This window comes from Schistocerca americana, chromosome 7 (genome assembly GCF_021461395.2).
Source record: "Schistocerca americana isolate TAMUIC-IGC-003095 chromosome 7, iqSchAmer2.1, whole genome shotgun sequence".
Lineage (NCBI taxonomy): Eukaryota > Metazoa > Arthropoda > Insecta > Orthoptera > Acrididae > Schistocerca > Schistocerca americana.
In genome coordinates, this window is record NC_060125.1 from 259,944,818 (window position 1) to 259,967,140 (window position 22,323).

General features: G+C 43.8%; 1 protein-coding gene across 1 annotated transcript in view; it reads right to left on the bottom strand.

The window, feature by feature from the left end:
• The window catches only part of LOC124621842 (LIRP), a 253,643-nt gene that overhangs the window by 59,603 nt on the left and 171,717 nt on the right, over window positions 1–22,323 (bottom strand). The gene's annotated exons all lie outside the window — the stretch shown is intronic.

Genomic DNA, 22,323 nt, shown 5'->3' on the forward strand with positions numbered 1-22,323 from the left:
CACGGAGTAATGTAGACGTTGTTGTTGTTGTGGTCTTCAATCCTGAGACTGGTTTGATGCAGCTCTCCATGCTACTCTATCCTGTGCAAGCTTCTTCATCTCCCAGTACGTACTGCAGCCTACATCCTGCTGAATCTGCTGAGTATATTCATCTCTTGGTCTCCCTCTACGATTTTTACCCTCCACACTGCCCTCCAACATTAAACTGGTGATCCGTTGATGCCTCAGAACATGTCCTACCAACCGATGCCTTCTTCTAGTAAAGTTGTGCCACAAACTCCTCTTCTCCCCAATCCTATTCAGTACCTCCTCATTAGTTATGTGATCTACCCATCTAATCTTCAGCATTCTTCTGTAGCACCACATTTCGAAAGCTTCTATTCTCTTCTTGTCTAAACTATTTATCGTCCATGTTTCACTTCCATACATGGCTACACTCCATACAGATACTTTCAGAAATGACTTCCTGGCACTTAAATCTATACTCGATGTTAACAAATTTATCTTCTTCAGAAACGCTTTCCTTGTCATTGCCAGTCTACATTTTATATCCTCTCTACTTCGACCATCATCAGTTATTTTCCTCCCCAAATAGCAAAACCCCTTTACTACTTTAAGTGTCTCATTTACTAATCTAATTCCCTCAGCATCACCCGACTTAATTCGATTACATTCCATTGTCCTCGTTTTGCTTTTGTTGATGTTCATCTTACATCCTCCTTTCGAGACACTGTCCATTCCGTTCAACTGCTCTTCCAAGTCCTCTGCTGTCCCTGACAGAATTACAATGTCATCGGCGAACCGTAAAGTTTTTATTTCTTCTCCATGGATTTTAATACCTACTCCGAATTTTTCTTTCGTTTCCTTTACTGCTTGCTCAAAATACAGATTGTAGATAGAGAGGTAAAAATCGACGCACATGCTTGGAATGACATGGGGTTTTATTAGAAAAAAAAATACAAAGTTCACAAAATGTCCGACAAATGGCGCGTGAAAGATCTCTTGCGCGTCGTTTGGCGGTCTAAGGCGCTGCAGTCATGGACAGTGTGGCTGGTCCCGGCGGAGGTTCGAGTCCTCCCTCGGGCATGGTTGTGTGTGTTTGTCCTTAGGATAATTTAGGTTAAGTAGTGTGTAAGCTTAGGGGCTGATGACCTTAGCAGCTAAGTACCATAAGATTTGACATACATTTGAACATTTTGAAGAGCGTCGTTTGGTGATGATCGTGTGCTCAGCCGCCACTTTCGTCTTGCTTGGCCTCCCAGGTCCCCAGACCTCAGTCCGTGCAATTATTGGCTTTGGGGTTACCTGAAGTCGCAAGTGTATCGTGATCGACCGACATCTCAAGGGATGGTGAAAGACAACATCCGACGCCAATGCCTCACCATAACTCCGGACATGCTTTACAGTGCTGTTCACAACATTATTCCTCAACTACAGCTATTGTTGAGGAATGATGTTGGACATATTGAGCATTTCCTGTAAAGAACATCATCGTTGGTTTATCTTACTTTGTTATGCTAATTATTGCTATTCTGATCAGATGAAGCGCCATCTGTCGGACATTTTTTGAACGTTTGTATTTTTTTGGTTCTAATAAAACCCCATGTCATTCCAAGCATGTGTGTCAATTTGTACCTCTCTATCTACATTTTTCCGTGATTTATTCAGTTTTCAAATTTATACTGACTTTTTGATCACCTGGTAGATTAAAAGTTGCGGTGTCCGACTTTGCCGGAGATGTTTAGATTGGCCCAGTGCCTTGTTGACACTCGTAGCGAATGCAGTCCCCGTGTAAACTGCAGTCGCTTTAAATTGAATGGCATATTTGAATAACTGGGTGTCAACGGAATGCTACGAATCAATAAATCTTCATCTGTATCAAAAAATGATTATTTGCGCCAGCTGTTGTTACATTTTGCGACAAATATCTGATTGTGTTTTTGGAGACTTCGCCATCCATTGTTTCAGCTCAGTTTTTGCTGTTTCAAGTATGGCTGTGTTTTAGCGCGGCTCGAATTCACATGTGACACAGCATGTGAAGGTTGCTGTGTGTGGACGGGTTACTCCTGTAACCGAAATTGCAGATATGAAGACGGTTCGAGAGGAACCGAAACCGGTCATGTGAATAAACATTTTTGCAATCAGGACGGATTATAAGTATCATTGTATAACCAGTGATTGCGGTATCCCGTCAGACATTATGTTTGTTTTTGCGACTCGAACTGTTAGAACAGTTTACGTCACAGTTCGGGAAACCTCGGGTTCTGTTCGGTCTTTTGACCGGCCCGCGGTCTAGCAACTGTTTTTGGTACTGTACCCACGACCTGCCAAAGCGTTTGTATGGCATAGTGGATTTGAATAATAAAAATAACTCTGAAACATAGACTGAAATATATTCTGCTGTATATGTCGTGTGTAAAAGCGGTAACTAATCAGAATAAGAGTTTGAAATAATGTTTCTGCCAAATTACGATCTTTCGCTCATCCCGCGATCTTGTGGTACTATTTCCAAGACGGGTAGTCCTGATGTAGTTAATTCTCGCGACAGGAGTAATTACGGTTCGTTTACTACGATATATTTCGTTTGTTGAGCATCTAATTCTTCATTCAGGTTTTTCATTATTTCTTCAGAACGTAGAAATTTGAAGCATGTCGATCAAGAAGTTTGAAGTAAATCGTACAAGCACTTTTCGAGATGTTTGAATATACAGGGTGTTACAAAAAGGTACGGCCAAACTTTCAGGAAACATTCCTCACGCACAAAGAAAGAAAATATGTTATGTGGACATGCGTCCACAAACGCTTACTTTCCAAGTTAGAGCTCATTGTATTACTTCTCTTCAAATCACATTAATCATGCAATGGAAACACACAGCAACAGAACGTACCAGCGTGACTTCAAACACTTTGTTACAGGAAATGTTCAAAATGTCCTCCGTTAGCGAGGATACATGCATCCACCCTCCGTCGCATGGAATCCCTGATGCGGTGATGCAGCCCTGGAGAATGGCGTATTGCATCACAGCCGTCCACAATACGAGCACGAAGAGTCTCTACATTTGGTATCGGGGTTGCGTAGACAAGAGCTTTCAAATGCCCCCATAAATGAAAGTGAAGAGGGTTGAGGTCAGGAGAGCGAGGAGGCCATGGAATTGGTCCGCCTCTGCCAATCCATCGGTCACCGAATCTGTTGTTGAGAAGCGTACGAACACTTCGACTGAAATGTGCAGGAGCTCCATCGTGCATGAACCACATGTTGTGTCGTACTTGTAAAGGCATATGTTCTAGCAGCACAGGTAGTGTATCCCGTATGAAATCATGATAACGTGCTCCATTGAGCGTAGGAGGAAGAACATGGGGCCCAATCGAGACATCATCAACGATGCCTGCCCAAACGTTCACAGAAAATCTGTGTTGATAACGTGATTGCACAATTGAGTGCGGATTCTCGTCAGCCCACACATGTTGATTGTGAAAATTTACTATTTGATCACGTTGGAATGAAGCCTCATCCGTAAAGAGAACATTTGCACTGAAATGGGGACTGACACATTGTTGGATGAACCAATCGCCGAAGTGTAACCGTGGAGGCCAATCAGCTGCTGATAGTGCCTGCACACGCTGTACATGGTACGGAAACAACTGGTTCTCCCGTAGCACTCTCCATATGGTGACGTGGTCAACGTTACCTTGTACAGCAGCAACTTCTCTGACGCTGACATTAGGGTTATCGTCAACTGCACGAAGAATTGCCTCGTCCATTACAGGTGTCCTCATCGTTCTACTGTAGGTCTTCCCCAGTCGAGAGTCATAGGCTGGAATGTTCCGTGCTCCCTAAGGCGCCGATCAATTGCTTCGAACGTCTTCCTGTCGGGACACCTTCGTTCTGGAAATCTGTCTCGATACAAACGTACCGCGCCACGGCTATTGTCTCGTGCTAATCCATACATCAAGTGGGCATCTGTCAACTCCGCATTTGTAAACATTGCACTGACTGCAAAACCACGTTCGTGATGAACACTAACCTGTTGATGCTATGTACTGATGTGCTTGATGCTAGTACTGTAGAGCAATGAGTCGCATGTCAACACAAGCACCGAAGCCAACATTACCTTCCTTCAATTGGGCCAACTGGCGGTGAATCGAGGAAGTACAGTACATACTGACGAAACTAAAATGAGCTCTAACATGGAAATTAAGCGTTTCCGGACACATGTCCACATAACATCTTTTCTTTATTTGTGTGTGAGGAATGTTTCCTGAATGTTTGGCCGTACCTTTTAGTAACACCCTGTACATGCATATACGTATAGCGTGTATTAAAAAAATGAGGAACATATAGCCTACGCCGGACCAAAAGTTTATTAGGTGATCGTAAAGAGACTTTTGGTAACAACCTTTCCCCTTTATATATTACACACACATATGTTTCAAGTCAGATTACGAAATCTTACATATAGGGCAATTTTTTTCCGCAGTGTACAAACTCTAGGAATTGATCTATGAGAGGATACGGAACAAGAAAGTTCTAATGAACTTATGCCCGGAAATGCATGGTTTTCATGCTAGAGACCCTTTATTCAATCATACATTGTTACAGAGACTGCGCTCTAATGCGCGCTGTACCATGCAGCCACAGTTGCATCATGTGTTGAAAATGGTTTCCATGTGCCTCAACGCATGCGTATAGGTGCCATAGCATGTTCTGTCTTACACATCCACATCGCCCAGGCTGGATCCGAACAGTGTCGCAGGTAGCATGAATAAACTGATCCAGTGTCTCCGCTCCTGGAATGGGCTCTGCATTCACGATACTTTTGAATTGGCACTATAACCAGTAATCATATGGGCTGACATCCGGTGAACGAGCAGGCCATCCAACTGGACTCCTTCGTCCGATCCATCGACCAAGGAAGACACGGTTGAGATACGTCGGGACGCTGACGGCGAAGTGGGCTGGAGCACCATCATGCAGCAGCCACATAACCTTTCGAATCATCAACGGCACTTCTTCCAGCAGGGGAGGCAAAGTCATCAGCAAGAAATGCCGATGTTTCCAGCCTGTCAGGCGACGTGGAAGGAAGTGGTCGCGAGTTATCCCGGCTCACACATTCCAGCTGCACCGATGCTGATGATTCGCTGTCACCATACCTTGGGGTTCTGCATACTATCCCACAGAACACTGTTATGAAAGTTGAAGATACCACTCCGCGTATGGGTGGCCTCACCTGTGAGTTAGTAGATCGATGACACAAATCCCGGAATCGTGGTAGCCTGGTGAAGAAAAGAGTGATAAAACTTCTCCCGACGTGGAAAGTCTCCGCTAGTAGGCCCTGCACACGCTGTAAGTGATAAGGGTAGTAACAGTTGCCATGGAGAATGTCCCACACGTTCGTTTGGCTTACCCTACACTGGCGGGCCAACCACCGGGTACGGACAAGGTGATCACCTTCCACAGTGTTAATCACATTTTCCTCCAAGTATGGTGTCCGAGCATTCCGGGTACGTCCTTCATAATTTCCTTCTTCCTGAAACGACCGTCTCTCAGACAATGGCGAAACACTATTGCAAACACTGAATGCTGTGGTTGCTGTCGTCTGGTATATGTCTCCTGATACAACCATGCTGCCCGCCGCCCCTTGTCATTGGCCTTTCCGTAAGTAAACACCATGTCGGCAAGCTCTCCATTCGAATACGGAACCATTGTGTACAAGGTGAGTTAGCAAGAGAAGTGAATCGGACACAACATTAGGTCACTTGCATGGAAATATTAAATTTCCGGACATAAGTTCAATAGACCTTTTTTGTTCCGTATCCTCTCACCGATCAATCCCCAGAGATTTTACACGGTGGAAAAAATTACGCTGTAGACAGTGATCTTCCTCTGGTCTAGAAGGTAAAGTGTGCAAAATTTCATGAAGATCGAGATAAAACTGTAGATTTGTATGAATTACAAACAAACAAACGGACACTTTTCTTTATTTATAGGGGTATATACAGACATCTGAAATTTGTAGACATGATATTTTGAACACGAAAATGTTTAGAAATGTGAAATGTGTGTGAAATCTTATCGGACTTAAGTGCTAAGATCATCATTCCCTAAGCTTACACACTACTTAACCTAAATTATCTTAAGGACAAACACACACACCCATGCCCGAGGAGGACTCGAACCTCTGCTGGGATCAGCCGCACAGTCCGAGACTGCAGCGCCTGAGACCACTTTGCTAATCCCGCGCGGCAAAAGTTTTAGAAGTTATACCGAATGAAGACCTCAAGGTTGAAAGTAGCTGCATATTAATAAAGACAATTTTTGTGGTTTGGTGCAACAAACTTTTTTATGAAAGCTACTAGCTGACAAACATGGCATTGGCCAGGTATTCATTTTGCCAATATTCAGTTAGAAACCAAAACAAAATATGAAACACGTTTGTAGCGTAATATCGAAAAACTTTCATTTCCATGTATTCGTGAAAACATCTTTGAAATTATAAAACAGTTTCTGTACGCTGGGCGCAGCTGCTTCGTCTCTCTACAACGCGGTTTTGTAAACGTTTCTATGACAACACTCCCTCATAGATCTATACACAGCTCCAATTTTCGCCTACAGCCTTTTGTGCTTCGGAGTTGAAAGCTATGAAAAGGGCTGCCATGTGCCACGGATTTGCTTAAGTTGTCTCGACTGTGGGAGTGGCTTAGTAGTAAAAAGTAAAGGCATTAAGACTTCATACGTCGTGCGCACTTTTTCACGCATCTCAGTGTTTATGGCGTCGTATCTCCTGAAATGTGTGTGGTCCGTGACATAAATTTGTAGGTGTATCTGGCGACATATGAGGATACTGTCTGCGAAATTTATTGCGAATACAGCAAGTAGCACAGAAGTAATAAAACTAAACGTCATGCATGATGCAACAGTTCTTCACGCATTTCATTGTTTATGACGTCATATCTCTTGAAGAATGACAGGGAGGTGGTTTTTATCCCCACAGATATTGTTGTCTAACAGTAAGGGATATAGGTACCTGTTTTGGCTGAAATCGGTCCAGTGGTTTAGGAGGAGATGTGGAACATACATGCATCCAATTTTATAATATATATAAATGTAACACGGTTATAAGAAGACACTGTATTCGTTTCGGCAGGACACCAGTTCAAATCGCAATCTCACCATCCTGACTGGGCTCTTCCGTGATTTCCTTGACTCCCTGAAGGCAAGTAACGGGATGGTTCCTTTGAAAGGCACGCTGACTTCTTCCCCAATCCGATAATGTGCTCCGTCTCTTGATGATCTCGTTGTGAACAGAATGTTAAACCCAAATTATCCTTCCTTTCAGCAGGAGTTTCGGAAGACCTGCACAGAGCTGATATTCCGTATGTCGACTGACTTAGGGGGCCGGAGAGGGAGGTGCACACGTAAAATCCGAGAATAATGTATAATCGTCAACAAATGTTTTTACGAATGTGGGTCTGCTAGGTGGCAGCTTCTTACGAACTATAGAAGGGGCACAACCGATGAGAATGACCATGGGCTAGTATGACCGGCTTTGGAAGCGGAGTCTCGTGGTAGGAAGAGCTCTGGTCCAGCGGCGCCTAGACGTGGAGTGTCGTAAGTTCCGTGTTAATATACAGACGTTGTCTTTTTAACGCAGCTGCTCGCGATACAGCGGCGGCTGTTGCTAATACCTGCGATTTCGACTTTCGAATTTGTGTGCACAGTGATTTAGTCCCCGCTATTGTTCGATGGCAGCTTTCTTTTGGAGTGGAGCTTTGTTTAGGAATGGATCTGCTGGAGCAGACGTAGGTTGAAACAATACACAGCGAAGTTAGTTTGGTTGCGTATAAACTGTTTGTTTCCGTAGGAAGTTAAAGAAGAGAGGAGGATTAGGATTTGACGTCTCGTCGACGGCGGTATTATTACTGGCTAAATATACAGAAGTTCTTATTGGGGGACAGTATCAAATGTGGAAAAAATAACAAGTACGAGGGCGGATCAAATATAAACGAGATTTTATTTTTTATTTAAATTCATTTATTGAAAAACTCGAGGCAATTACAATTTATTTTTCCACATAGTCTCCTGCTTTGAAAATGCATTTGTCCCAGCGAAAGGTCAGCTTTTTGATGCCCTTATCATAAAAAGAACTGGATCGTGTCATCAGCCAGTTGCGCACGAAGTCTTCCACACTCTCGCCATCTTCAAATCGTCACCCTCCTAGAGCTTCTTTAAGCGGTCCGAATAAATGGAAATCGCAGGGCGATAAGTCCGGGCTGTAAGGAGGATGGTCAAGTGTAGTCCAGTGCTTTTCCTGTAGCTCGGAGACAGCTAGAGCTGCAGTACGGGGTCGCGCATTGTCGTGGAGGAGGATGACCTGTCAAATCGATTTGTCTCGTCTTTTGCGGCGATATGCAACTCTCGCCTTGTTCAACAGTTCGCAGTAGTAATCATCACTGACTGTGCGTCGCTCATGCAAAAAATCAATCAGCAAAATGCCTCGGTGATCGAAAGAAAGGTTGAAAGAACCTTGCCAGCTGACAGCCGAAACTTGGCTTTCATTGGTGCTGCCTCCCCTTTCCTCCACCACTCCTTACTGGCTTGTTTGAATTCTGGAGTGTAGTGGTGAACCCATGTTTCGTCGCAGGTGACGATCCGACTAAAAAATGCATAACTTTTTTTCCGCAAAGCTCGCTGTAAGCGTCCGACAGACCTCCAAATGTCTCAACTACAGATTTTCGGTCAAACCTTTAGGGACCCATCTGGAACACACTTTTCGGAACTGTAGATCGTTTGTGATGATTGCTTAACAGCTCCCATAACTGATTCCGACTTTTTGTGCAATTTATGATACTATCGCCCGTAGATCGTCGTCAATAATGTCTTTAACGGCACGGATGTTTTTGTCTGTGATGCTGATTTTCCACATGCTCTTGTCCTCCCTTGGACTTTTTCTGCCAGGCAAACACATGCGTCCTTGATAATGTTTTATCACCGAACTGTGCAGTCAATCTTTGACAAATTCCCGCCGCTGTAACTCCTTCACGAGCAAGAAATTTGATAATTATGCGTTGCGCAATAGAGGTGTGCACCTGTTGCTCAGACATCGTGAGCGTTACTGACGAAACGGCGGGAAATATCTAACAGCACGCTCTCCTCACTTCAAACGGTCACGCCTAAGCATAGCTGAAGCTCGTGGCCAATCCTACCAACTGTTGATGTTCAGGAACAAAAATCACGTTTATATTTGATCCCTCGTAGTAAATGCTATATAAAGAATTGGATAATGCATAAAAGTTACGCGAAGTTAACACTGCAGAAACGTAAGTAATCGGTATGTATTGTTGTAACAACTGGCGCGGAAATTCAAAACAAAGTCCCTTTGCTGCTTGGTGTTACTCTTTTGACATTGTCTTGTGAAACAGAAAGATTATGCTTGTTTTCAATCTGAATAAATCTTTTCATATTAGCTGTACAGCATCTCGTCGACTTCTCCGATACTCATATTGAACAAACTGTGTAAGCGACGGTTAATAATAAAATCAAATTTATGCCTTTCTCATTTGTTTGACATTTTCTGCCCACATTCCTTTTCAAATCCATTACATACGGAAACATTTATGTACGGCTTTCTTACATTCGCAGCGCGAGATATGCACCTGGTAGTCAAAATTGGAACTAATTTTTCCAGTGTAAATCGATTCCACATCAACGTATTAGAATATCTACGACGTTCCGCTGCCACACAATAATTACAAACCACGGTGGATATCTCTAAGTAACTGCACAGTAATTATAACCATCCGGTAGATACCACCGCCGATGCAAAAGTATGTTCCACTTTTAATGGTTTTTGCCAGAACGGTAAACAATCATGACTTCACAAACTGCGCAGTAAGTAACATTTCAGGGAAAACTCCCATCTATCTCTGACGCTCAAATGAAACTGAATCAGGAAATTTTCAGACAAAATGACTGGTACGCTTATGTTCGATTTTGAAGGTTTGCAATACGAAACACGTGCATCATCACGGTAATAAAATGGAAATGTCGTGTGGCTAGGGCCTCCCGTCGGGTAGACTGTTCGCCTGGTGCAGGTCTTTCGATTTGACGCCACTTCGGCGACCTGCGCGTCGATGGGGATGAAATGATGATGATTAGGACAACACAACACCCAGTCCGTGAGAGGAGAAAATCTCCGACCCAGCCGGGAATCGAACCCGGGCCCTTAGGATTGACAGTCTGTCACGCTGACCACTCAGCTACCGGGGCGGACATCATCACGGTAAGGAGCGCTCCATTCTACTCTGGGTTACAGCCGGGAATCGAACCCGGGCCCTTAGGATTGACAGTCTGTCACGCTGACCACTCAGCTACCGGGGCGGACATCATCACGGTAAGGAGCGCTCCATTCTACTCTGGGTTACAGTCGCTCTCGTAGGGCAATAGCCTACAGTGTGGTCGTTGCAATCATAGCGCGATGCAGCGGCAGCTGTGAAGGATAAGGCGCCAAAGGCGGCGATATGGCGGCTGTGTAGACACAGGATGTCGTCACGGTTAATATGGAAGACTCACCAGACTGGTGTGTTCCGCGGTCGTGTTTTTGTTGGGGTCGAGACAGACGCCTGCGCCACATCGCTCAATATAAACGCGGGTTTGTGGGACGAGTGTATCAGACGTTACGGGGCAAAGCGCGTGTCCTTCTTACGTCTGCTGAGCTAAAACTGCAGGGTGAGTCGGCGAGGTAGCTAGGAAACTGAACTTCTGTTTAGAATCATCGGAGTTCCAATTCCGCCCCTACCTTCCTAGTCTGGATAAATGAATGTCCAGCCAAATGCTCTCTGTGGGGAGTCTGGCTATGTGTCTGACGGCATGTCAGAATAGGCACAATACTCCATACCGGCCGCTGTAGCAGAGCGGTTCTAGGCGCTTCAGTGGGGAACCGCGCTGCTGCTACGGTCGCAGGTTCGAATCCTGCCTCGTGCATGGATGTGTGTGATGTCCTTAGGTTAGTTAGGTTTATGTAGTTCTAAGTTCTAGGGGACTGATGACCTCAGATGTTAAGTCCCAAAGTTCTCAGAGCCATTTGAACCACTTTTGAACAACACTCCAACGTCGGCGTCAACCATCATCGTCATCGTCATCCTTAAGGGTTACGTCATCTGTCCTGCTCCGGTGTAACGGCCTACCACTTTCTAGAGCGTGTCCTGAGGGGAAGTGACATATGCCAGGCAATTTACATCTATCCTCGTCAACCTATTCATGAGTTTCGGCTGTTACATAATAGAAATATTAAAAAATAAAAATAAAATATCAAAATCATATAAAAAAACTTCTAGTAGCGACATTAGCTGTTAACAGTTCCTTTGATACAGGATTATACACGAGTGGTTTCGCGATGATTTAATCGCGTCCTCCGGTGTATCCAGCTATGAAAAATATAAGGAGAATTAGAAAGTATAATAATGGATAAAAATGAGACAATTAAACCAGAAAGGTAGATCAAAATACTCACTTACATAATTTAACGCTGGGTTATTAAAGATACACTGTCTCCAAACGTTCGTATGCCGCTCTTACAGAATCTTTCTTTTAGGTCCATTCTTGTTCCCAGTGCCCATACACACTGCCAGCCCCTGCTGTCATTTGGAATTTTGGATGTTTCATTTTGTAACTACACTACTGGCCATTAAAATTGCTACACCACGAAAATGACATGCGACAGACGCGAAATTTAACCGACAGGAAGAAACTTTTCAGAGCATTCAGACAAGGTTGGTGCCGGTGGCGACACCTACAACGTGCTGACATGAGGAAAATTTCCAACCGATTGCTCATACACAAACAGCAGTTGACCGGCGTTGCCTCGTGAAATGTTGTTGTGATGCCTCGTGTAAGGAGGAGAAATGCGTACCATCACGTTTCCGACTTTGATACAGGTCGGATTGTAGCCTATCGCGATTGCGGTTTATCGTATCGTGACATTGCTGCTCGCGTTGATCGAGATCCAATGACTGTTAGCAGAATATGGAATCGGTGGGTTCAGGAGGGTAGTGCGGAACGCCGTGCTGGATCCCAACGGCCTCGTATCACTAGCAGTCGATATGACAGGCATCTTATCTGCATGTCTGTAATAGATCGTGCAGCCACGCCTCGATCTCTGAGTCAAGAGATGGGGACGTTTGCAAGACAACAACCATCTGCACGAACAGTTCGACAACGTTTGCAGCAGCATGGACTATCAGCTCGGAGACCGTGGCTGCGATTACCCTTGACGCTGCATCACAGACAGGAGCGCCTTCGATGGTGTACCCAACGACGAACCTGGGTGCTCGAATGGCAAAACGTCATTTTTTCGGATGAATCAAGGTTCTTTTTACAGCATCATGATGGTCGCATCCGTGTTTGGCGACATTGCGGTGAATGCACACTGGAAGCGTGTATTCGTCATCGCCTTACTGGCGTATCGCCCGGCGTGATGATATGGGGTGCCATTGGTTACACGTCTCGGTCACCTCTTGTTCGCATTGAGGCACTTTCAACAGTGGACGTTACATTTCAGATGTGTTACGACCCGTGGCTCTACCCTTCATTCGATCCCTGCGAAACTCTCCATTTCAGCAGGATAATGCACGACCGCATGTTGCAGGTCCTGTACAGGCCTTTATGGATACAGAAAATGTTCGACTGCTGCCCTGGCCAGCACATTCTCCAGATCTCTCACCAAATGAAAACGTCTGGTCAACGGTGGCCGAGCAACTGGCTCGTCGCAATATGCCAGTCACTACTCTTGATTAACTGTGGTATCGTGTTGCATCTGCATGGGCAGCTGTACCTGTACACACCATCCAAGCTCTGTTTGACTCAATGACCAGACGTATCAAGGCCGTTATTACGGCCATAGGTGGTTGTTCTGGGTACTGATTTCTCAGGATCTATGCACCCAAATTGCGTGAAAATGTAATCACATGTCAGTTCTAGTATAATATATTTGTCCAATGAATACCCGTTTATCATCTGCATTTCTTCTTGATGTAGCAATTTTAATGGCCAGTAGCGTATTTAATTTAAGCGGTTTTGACAATTCGAGCGCAATCTGATCGAGTCAGCTTTAAAACTATGGACCAAAAGGTAGCTGAAATGGCTCCCCAGACCGTCGCTCACGGTTGTTGGGCCGTATAGCTATCACACCTCTATCCCACCTGTGTTCGGGCCGCCCTGAGCACGCCTTCACTGGTCCTCGGAGCTCAGTCCGAAGCGGGACTCATCACTGAAGACAATTCTACTCCAGTCAATGAGATTCTAGGTCGAAACGACCCAGACAGCGGTGGGATACCAACCTGGCTGTCGCCCACCATACGGCCCGGCATCAAGGTGTGATAGTCTGGAGTGTCATTTCCTTTCATAGCAGCACCCCTTTGACAGACATGTCGGCTCCCTTGTAGCACAGCGGTAAATGGACAGTTTTCTACGCCCTTTTTTGTTGTCCTTCGTGGCAAGTTATTCTAGGTTTACATTTCAGCAAGATAATGCCTGCTCTCACACGGCGAGATTTTCTACTGTTTGTCTTTGTTCTTGCCACACACTGCCTTGGCCAACAAGGTGACCCTATCTCTCCTCAATTGAGAACGCTTGGAGAATTGTGGGCATTGACAATGTAACACACAAACTGGACAGAATTTGGCACTTTATCCCTCAGGAGGGCACCCAACACCCTATCAGTCGACACCAAGTCGAATAACTGCTTGCATAAACATCAGAAGAGGACAAGGTGTTATTGACTTGCTCAATTTGTGAAGCTTTTTCACTTGAATAAATACATTTTTCTGAAATTGTAATCATTTGTTTGCCTGTACAGATACATCAAATCTACTGATTTTCGTCCCATTCGGATAGATGTTTAGCCTTTATTTTATTTCATTTGTTTAGTGTTATCGTGTAAGAAGTTTCATGAGTTGCAACCCAAGAATATCGCATCTAAACGCAGGAAGACCTGCTGACAATCTGAGTTTGGTCCTAGGCTCATTTGTTAAGTAAAAACCTCCCTACCTTTCTTAACATTCATTTTAATACTGGCGGTCATAGGATGCTATTACACTCTCTACTCCTCTACTGTAGAGGAGTTCAGATATATGTGTTACTAGGAGGCCTGAGACGTTACCTTCAGGAGTTGGTTCTCCAACTATTTGCTCGAAATAATTGTCGAAGAAGAAGAAATTCAGGATAATGTCTCACAAATCTATGACTATGATAGCAGTTTTGATAGTATACTCTCCGAATCTATACCTGGCAACCTGATACCACTCCCCGTCCCTGAGGAAAAGGGTTCACTGTCAGAGACAGCAAAGGACTTGGAAGAGCAGTTGACTGGAATGGACAGTGTCTTGAAAGGAGGATATAAGATGAACATCAACAAAAGCAAAACGAGGATAATGGAATGCAGTCGAATTAAATCGGGTGATGCTGAGGGAATTAGATTAGGAAATGAGACACTTAAAGAAGTAAAGGAGTTTTGCTATTTGGAGAGCAAAATAACTGATGATGGTCGAAGTAGAGAGGAAGTAAAATGTAGAGTGGCAATGGCAAGGAAAGCGTTTCTGAAGAAGAGAAATTTGTTATCATCGAGTATAGATTTAAGTGTCAGGAAGTCGTATGGAGTGTAGCCATGTATGGAAGTGAAACATGGACGGTAAATAGTTTGGAGAAGAAGAGAATAAAAGCTTTCTAAATGTGGTGCTACAGAAGAATGCTGAAGATTAGATGTGTAGATCACATAACTAATGAGGAGGTATTGAATAGAATTGGGGAGAAGAGGAGTTTGTGGCACAACTTGTCTAGAAGAAGGGATCGGTTGGTAGGACATGTTCTGAGGCGTCAATGGATCACCAATTTAGTATTGGAGGGCAGCGTGGAGGGTAAAAATCGTAGAGGGAGACCAAGAGATGAATACACTAAGCAGATTCAGAAGGATGTAGGTTGCAGTAACTACTCAGAGATGAAGAAGCTTGCACAGGATGGAGTAGCATGGAGAGCTGCATCAAACTAGTCTCAAGACTGAAGACCACATCAACAACAACTCACGGATAGCGAATGGCGAAAGAAATATTTTTTATGTGATACAATTACAAATTAACAATTTGCGGAATTTTTTCGTTTTCTTTTACTATGAAACCTTGCTTCTTATCCAGTTTCATGATCCTAGGTCAACGGGAAATGCCGTATAGATTTTGCTGATTGAGTTTGCCAGGGTGATTGTTGTTAACGTTTAAAAAAGCACCCGATACTACTTAGATGACGCTGAGACAAGTAATTTACTGATAGTAACAAAAGTCCGGAAGTCTACCGATTTACGTCCCGTTCAGATAATTGCTTCGTGGTGTACCTTTTTTTTTGTCTTAGAGTGCACATTCAAGTGGTAACAAATGTTCAAAAGTGTGTGAAATCTTATGGGACTTAACTACTAAGATCATCAGTCCTTAAGCTTACACACTACTTAACCTAAATTATCCTAAGGACAAACACACACACGCATGCCCGAGGGAGGACTCAAATCTCCACCGGGACCAGCCGCACAGTCCATGACTGCAGCGCCCAAGACCGCTCGGCTAATCCCGCGCGGCTCAAGTGGTAACAGTTGACGGGCATTAGCTAAGTTGTTAAGGAGTGTGTTGTAAATCCTCTTACGTCCCATCTACGTCCTTAGAAGCTTGAGATCGAGATGGTTCGTGTCATCACTGTGAAAATTTCAGTCTCTTTGAAAGTAAACTAATCTTTCGGAAAAGAAATTTGTGATAGCCGGACAGATTTGATCTAGCGACACTTTTCTCTTGGAGGGTTAGTGGTCCATTTGTGCGGATATTAATTTTATAAATGCCGTATTAAAAATGTCTGTGGTCTTAATGCATCCCGGATATTTACATTGGCGGCATTATCCTACAACCTGAATTAGCGTCACCGATTTACGCAGAGCTTCATTTTGTCATTTTTTATTTCTTATTTTCCGAAGCGCTCGGTTGAAATCTCCGTATATCCAGACTGAGATTGTCCGCGATTACCGAAAGTCACTTAAGTCAATTGCTGGCATGGTTCCTTTTGTAGTGGACCAAACACACGGACGTCGAATTTCTTAGTGGGCGGTGACGACATTGCATTCGTATTCCTAGAGATCTCACTAAGTTATCACGTAGTCGTAAATGCAGATTTTAACCGGTCTGGTTGTTGCGGCGTATCGTACCTTACCTTTTGAACACTCCTTAGATAGGCCTCTGTCAATGGACAATGTGACTCGACATACTGGTTCGAGGAAAAGGTAGCAATTTTGAATGTGGATAATCAGATAATTTCTAGCAAAGCGGCTATCAAGATAAGTTTTTTCTTTTAACTTTTAATGGGTACCAGTATCTTGTTTTATATCTGCTGGCAGATTACTGAATGCTTTCAAGCAAAGAATGAAAGCCCCTTATCAACTCTAAATATTGATCTGTGACTCCATGATATTATTGTATGTCTTTTACTGTAGTTGCGTAAATCGAAGTTCATCGAACACTAATGTTTATTAGTCGTAGGAACTATTAAGCTACAAACGTAATGGGAAATTAGTCTAAAATACCAAAATCTTTGAAAAGGGCTCCACAAGACGTTTGAAGTCCCCTTTACACTATAATCTAGCTGGTTGTTTTTTTATTTTACCTACATCACACCATGATAAAATTTCATCTCCAGCCGGAGTTACAGAACCTAAAAGATGAATTGCGTAACTGCTGTAAATGTTCAGTCCAGCTTAGCTCGTTATCCACCCGAAAGAAATGGAATTTTAAATACAGTGTTTCATTTACTGTGTAATCACTAATGCCGTTAAATTATTTTCATTGTTTTGAAAATCCAAATTATGCATCTTCGAGACATTAACACTCGAACTGTTTGCTATGAACTAATCATAGCCTGTCTGGCTATAATCTGATCTTGGTCAGTCTGCCCCTTCATTAATATATGCCATTACAAAAAATTATAACTTTTCGATAATGTTTTAAAGTCACTGAAAGGTAATTTATGTAGACTCAGGAAATGTGTAGAACCATTACATTTTATGTTTCCATATTACAAATTTGCTTTTACCGCTAAGGTGCATTTTGACAATTTGTTCGTCTACATCTACGTGACGACTTTGCAGTTCACTCTTATGAGCCTTGCAGAGGATCCATCGCACCAACTTCAGACTATTTCTGCACTAGTCCACTCCCGAACAGCGCGCGGGGAAAATGAACACAAATCTTTCCATGTGAGCTCTGATTTCTTGAATTTCTCTTACGATGATCATATATCCCTATTCGCTGCAACAAAAAACACTTTTCTGTTTTAATGACTGCAACCCCAACTTGCATATTACATCCGTGACACTCTCTCGCCTCCATTTTCGCGATTATACAAAACGAGCTGTCCTTCTTTGAACTTTTTCGATGTCATCCGTCAGTCGTATCCGTTACGAATCCCACACCGCGCAACAGTACTCCAGAAGAGGATTGACAAGCATAGTGTAGGCAGTCTCTTTGGTAAAACTGTGTTCTGCGAATAAAACGCGGATTTCAGTTCGCCTTCGCCACAACATTACCTATGTGATCGTCCCAGTTTAAGTTGTTCGTAATTGTGATCCTACGTATTTAGTTGAACAGACAGCCTTCTAATTTGTGTGTGTTATCGTCAACCGAAATTTAACGGACTCCTTTCAGTAGTCATGAAGATGACCTCATACTTTTCACTATTTAAGAGTCACTGACACTTGTCGCACCATACAGATATATTGTTTACCAGTGCTATTGCGTAGTGAATGTATTGATTTTGTCTTGCCGCTGGTGTGCTATACATGTCTGTTATGAAAATGTTTTCATTTCTGATGTGAATTTTTTCATCTCTAAAATCAGTGACCTTTCAGGGTCTCAGAAAACACTAACAAGATAAATTTTGTTGATTCGTCTTTCCATAGCACTATTTTTGACGTTATACATATTCTGCATCTTTTTAGCAGCCTTTATAGCGTCTAGTACGGAGTCCGCTTTCTCAAGATTTGGCAAATTTTAATTGTTTATTTTTGTGGCTCGTCCTGAGGCCACATTCGCCAAAGTAAGCTGAGGATCTCGTATGCGCAATCTGTATGGAAATCATGGAAACTGTTTTCTGTGTTGTGGTATTTTAATACAGTAATATCCCGACTTACCGCTACCCCGTTTTACCAAGGCCAGAATTATACGACTCGTGTGTCTGGACGCTGCGCACCGCTATTCCCCCACTCCGCCCACACAGTGTTGGGATTACGACAGGATCTGATCTGTTTCCTGCGGAATCGTTTCATCAACGGAGCTGGCTTTATTGACAGATAGTAACTACATCATCCAAACAAGAGAAGAAAACTATTATCTTTGCAGGATAAAATCAACATTTTAAGAATTTGACGCAAAAATTAAATTTTGTGAGTCTACCGGAATCAACGATCAGAACAATTATAAAAGATTTAAAAAAATTCTCGAAGCTGTGAAAAACGCTCATCTTTGAAGGCAAGAATCTTTATCAACGTCATGGTATCATCGCTCTGATGGAAACAATCTTACAATTAGGATGTCATAATCCAGTAAGAGTGAAAAATTGTCCTGTCGATCAGAACGGTGTGTGGCCTCAAGCTAAGCTGATTTTAGAGAGAGACTGAAAGAAGAAGCAGTGAAGGCGGCTAAAGGTGAAATGGTTAAAGGCAGTAGCGGTTGGTTTAGCCGATTCAACAGTCGTAATTGGCGAAGCATCGCAGGATCTGCGGAGGCTGCAAGCGCTGATAAAAACTACGTCGCGCTACCCAGTGAAACTCAAGGCAATGTTACGAGTAAAAGGAGGTAGCTGTAACAGCCAAACCATATTCAACGTAAATGAAACTGGTTTGCTCTCGAAGAAGATGCCTAAAAAACTTTTATTGTGCGTGAAGAGGAAATGTTTCCAGGTTGTAAATCCGCCAAAAATCGATTGACATTGATGGTTGGCGCAAATGCAGCTGGCAGGCTGGGTACCCGTGATATGTAAGTCGAATGCTAAAGCTTGGGTGACAGCTTCCGTTTTCGAGGACTTGTTTGCGCCTCACTTCATACCTAAAGTCGAACGTTATTGCCAATTAAAACGAATGCCAGTTAAAGTGATACTATTAATAGAGAACACACCAGACCATCCTCCTCTTCCTCTAATAATTAATTTCGATCTACGTATGAAGGCTGTACTTTTGCCACCGAATACAAGCAGCTTGATTCAACCGGTGGACCAGGAAGTCATGAAAACATTTAGCGCATATTACACGAGACGATTGTATGCCCATCTACACGAAACTATGGTATAAAATAACGAGCTCTGTGTTATAGACTTTTAATAGCAATTCAATGCTTTAGATGTCGACAATCTTGGAATGAAATTTTAGAAAAAAAGCTTTAAATCGCGTCTGGAGAAAACTGTGTCCATTTTTTTTTCACCACCGAAACCCAGTTCCTGATCAAATTGATACTGTTATTAAAGAAGTTGTCAATGTTGCCAGACAAATTTCGATGTTTATGGTAATGTTGTTCAAGAACTGCTGGATTTACAGTCAGTAGCTGACTGACACTTGATGAGCTTTATACACTGAAGCGCCAAAGAAAATGGTATAGGCATGCGTATTCAAATACAGAGACATGTAAACAGCAGAATGCGGGGATGCAGTCAGCAACGCCTGCATAAGACAAGTGTCTGGAGCAGTTATTACATCGGTTACTGCTGCTACAATGGCAGGTTATAAAGATTGAGGTGAGCTTGAACGTTGTGTTATAGAAGGCGCACGAGCGATGGAACACATAATTTCCGAGGTAGCGATAAAGTGGGGACTTTGCCGTACGACATTTTACGAGTGTGCTGTGAATAATAGGAATCCGGTAAAACATCAAATCTCCGACAACGCTGCGGCCGGAAAAAGAGCCTGCAAGAACGGGAGCAACAACAACTGAAGAGAGTCGTTCATCGTGACAGAAGTGCAATCTTTCCGCAGATTGCTGCAGATTTCAATGCTGGGCCATTAACAAGTGTCAGCGTGTGAACCATTCAATGAAACATCACATATGGGCTTTCGGAGCTGAAGGCCTGCTCGTGTACCCTTGATGAGTGCACGACACAAAGCTTTACGGCTCGCCTAGGCCTGTCAACACCGACAGTGGATTGTTGATGACTGGAAACATGTTGCCTTGCCGGACGAGTCCCATTTCAAATTGTATCGAGCGGATGGACGTGTACGGGTATGGAGACAATCTCATGGATCCATGGACCCTGCGTGTCAGCAGGGGACTCTTCATGCTGTTGGAGGTTCTGTAATGGTGTAGGGCTTGTGCAGTTGGAGTGATATGCGACCCCTGATACGTCTAGATACATAAAACAGGTGGCACATTCGTAAGCATCATGTCTGATCACCTGCATCCATTCATGTCCTGGCCGGCCGAAGTGGCCGTGCGGTTCTAGGCGCTGCAGTCTGGAACCGCGAGACTGCTACGGTCGCAGGTTCGAATCCTGCCTCGGGCATGGATGTTTGTGATGTCCTTAGGTTAGTTAGGTTTGACTAGTTCTAAGTTCTAGGGGACTAATGACCTGAGAAGTTGAGTCCCATAGTGCTCAGAGCCATTTGAACCATTCATGTCCATTGTGCATTCCGACGGACTTGGGCAATTCCAGCAGGACAGTGTGACACCCCACACGTCCAGAATTGCTACAGAGTGGCTCCAAGAATACTCTTCTGAGTTTAAACAATTCCGCTGGCCACCAAACTCATTATTGAGCATATCTGGGATGCCTTGCAACGTGGTGTTCAAAAGAGATCTTCACCCCCTCATACTCTTACGAGTTTATGGACAGACCTGCAGGACTCATGGAATCATTTCCCTCCAACACTGCTTCAGATATTAGTCGAGCCCATGCCACGTCGTATTGCGGCACTTTGTGTGCTACGGGGAGGGGAGGGGAGGGGGGAGGGGGGAGGGGTGGGCTACACGATATTAGGCAGGAGTACCAGCTTCTTCGGCTCTTCAGTACAGAAATGCGTTCAATCACAAGGTCAAATGAAACCTTCTGCGTGACAATAATTTCGGTTTACATTGTTGCAATACAAAATACTTTACTGTAATATAAGTAATTCTATTATTGAACATTTTATGAAACATTTTTCTTCTAAATTACGTTGTTTTTTTTTTAGCCTCTGGTCCTATTCGAACATAATTTGTATGTATTTATATACAAACTATACTTACATGGTTATCACTCGGTCCCACCTATAGCGTAAATCCTGGTGTTACTGTAGTTTGTGTGTCGTATTCTCTGGGGCGGAGTTTGAGAACAAACAAAGCAATGACGTAAATGAGCTTGGGAAACCGCCTAAAAACCACACTCAGACTGGCTGGTGTACCAGCCCACGGTCGTTAATTCACCGCTCGTATTCGACACGCATCTGGATCAGCTCCCTGTCTCTCAAGATAGCTCGCTGCGTGTTATGCTGTACCAGCCGGTCTGAGAAAATACATGCCTTTAGGGAAGCCAAATTGAGAGTCAGCGTCGGTGCATGAGGTTTCAAATCATACTATTTCTCATGCATACACTTACACATATAAGATACAGATTTTGCTGTCCACCCCTCACGTACTCTCACTCCAGTGAAGTGTGGCATCGCATATAAACTAACTGGAGCAAAACAGCTACCCCGCGGCGGCGCTGGCGAGTGTAACCCGTGCCACAGAGCCCTGTGATCCATCACAAGCCGTCTGCTGGTCACGTCAACCCTCGTCCTTTCCACAACGATTTTTTGTTACTTGGAGAGTCTCAGATATTCCCATGAGGGTAACTGGAAGATATCACAGACAGACGTTAAATACTGCCGGGTCTCGCGACGATTCATTCTTTCTCTTTCACCCGTTAAGAAGGGGAGAGATGGTTACCGGAAGGGGTTTCTGGTTGAGAGCAAAGCAGAGTATTCGCGTCAGGGGCGCCCTACAAGCTATTCAAGTTCACCTGAGCTGCCTGCTGGTTGTATACCTGCACTATACCTGCTTTCCAACAGACCAGATGTAATTTTATGCAGTCCAGTACAATAGCGCCCTCCTTTAACCGCTGTGGACGAGACGTTCCCCACTTTTACTAAAGCTGTTTTTAATGCGCAATGCTTGACAGAGTAACACCCGTTCTGTAGTACGTAGCTCATTCTTCATAGGATATTAATCATCAACTCTTTTGTGCTGAGGCACTAAAGACCGCTGCGTCGAGCGATCCAAACCCATCGCCATCATCTTCACCTT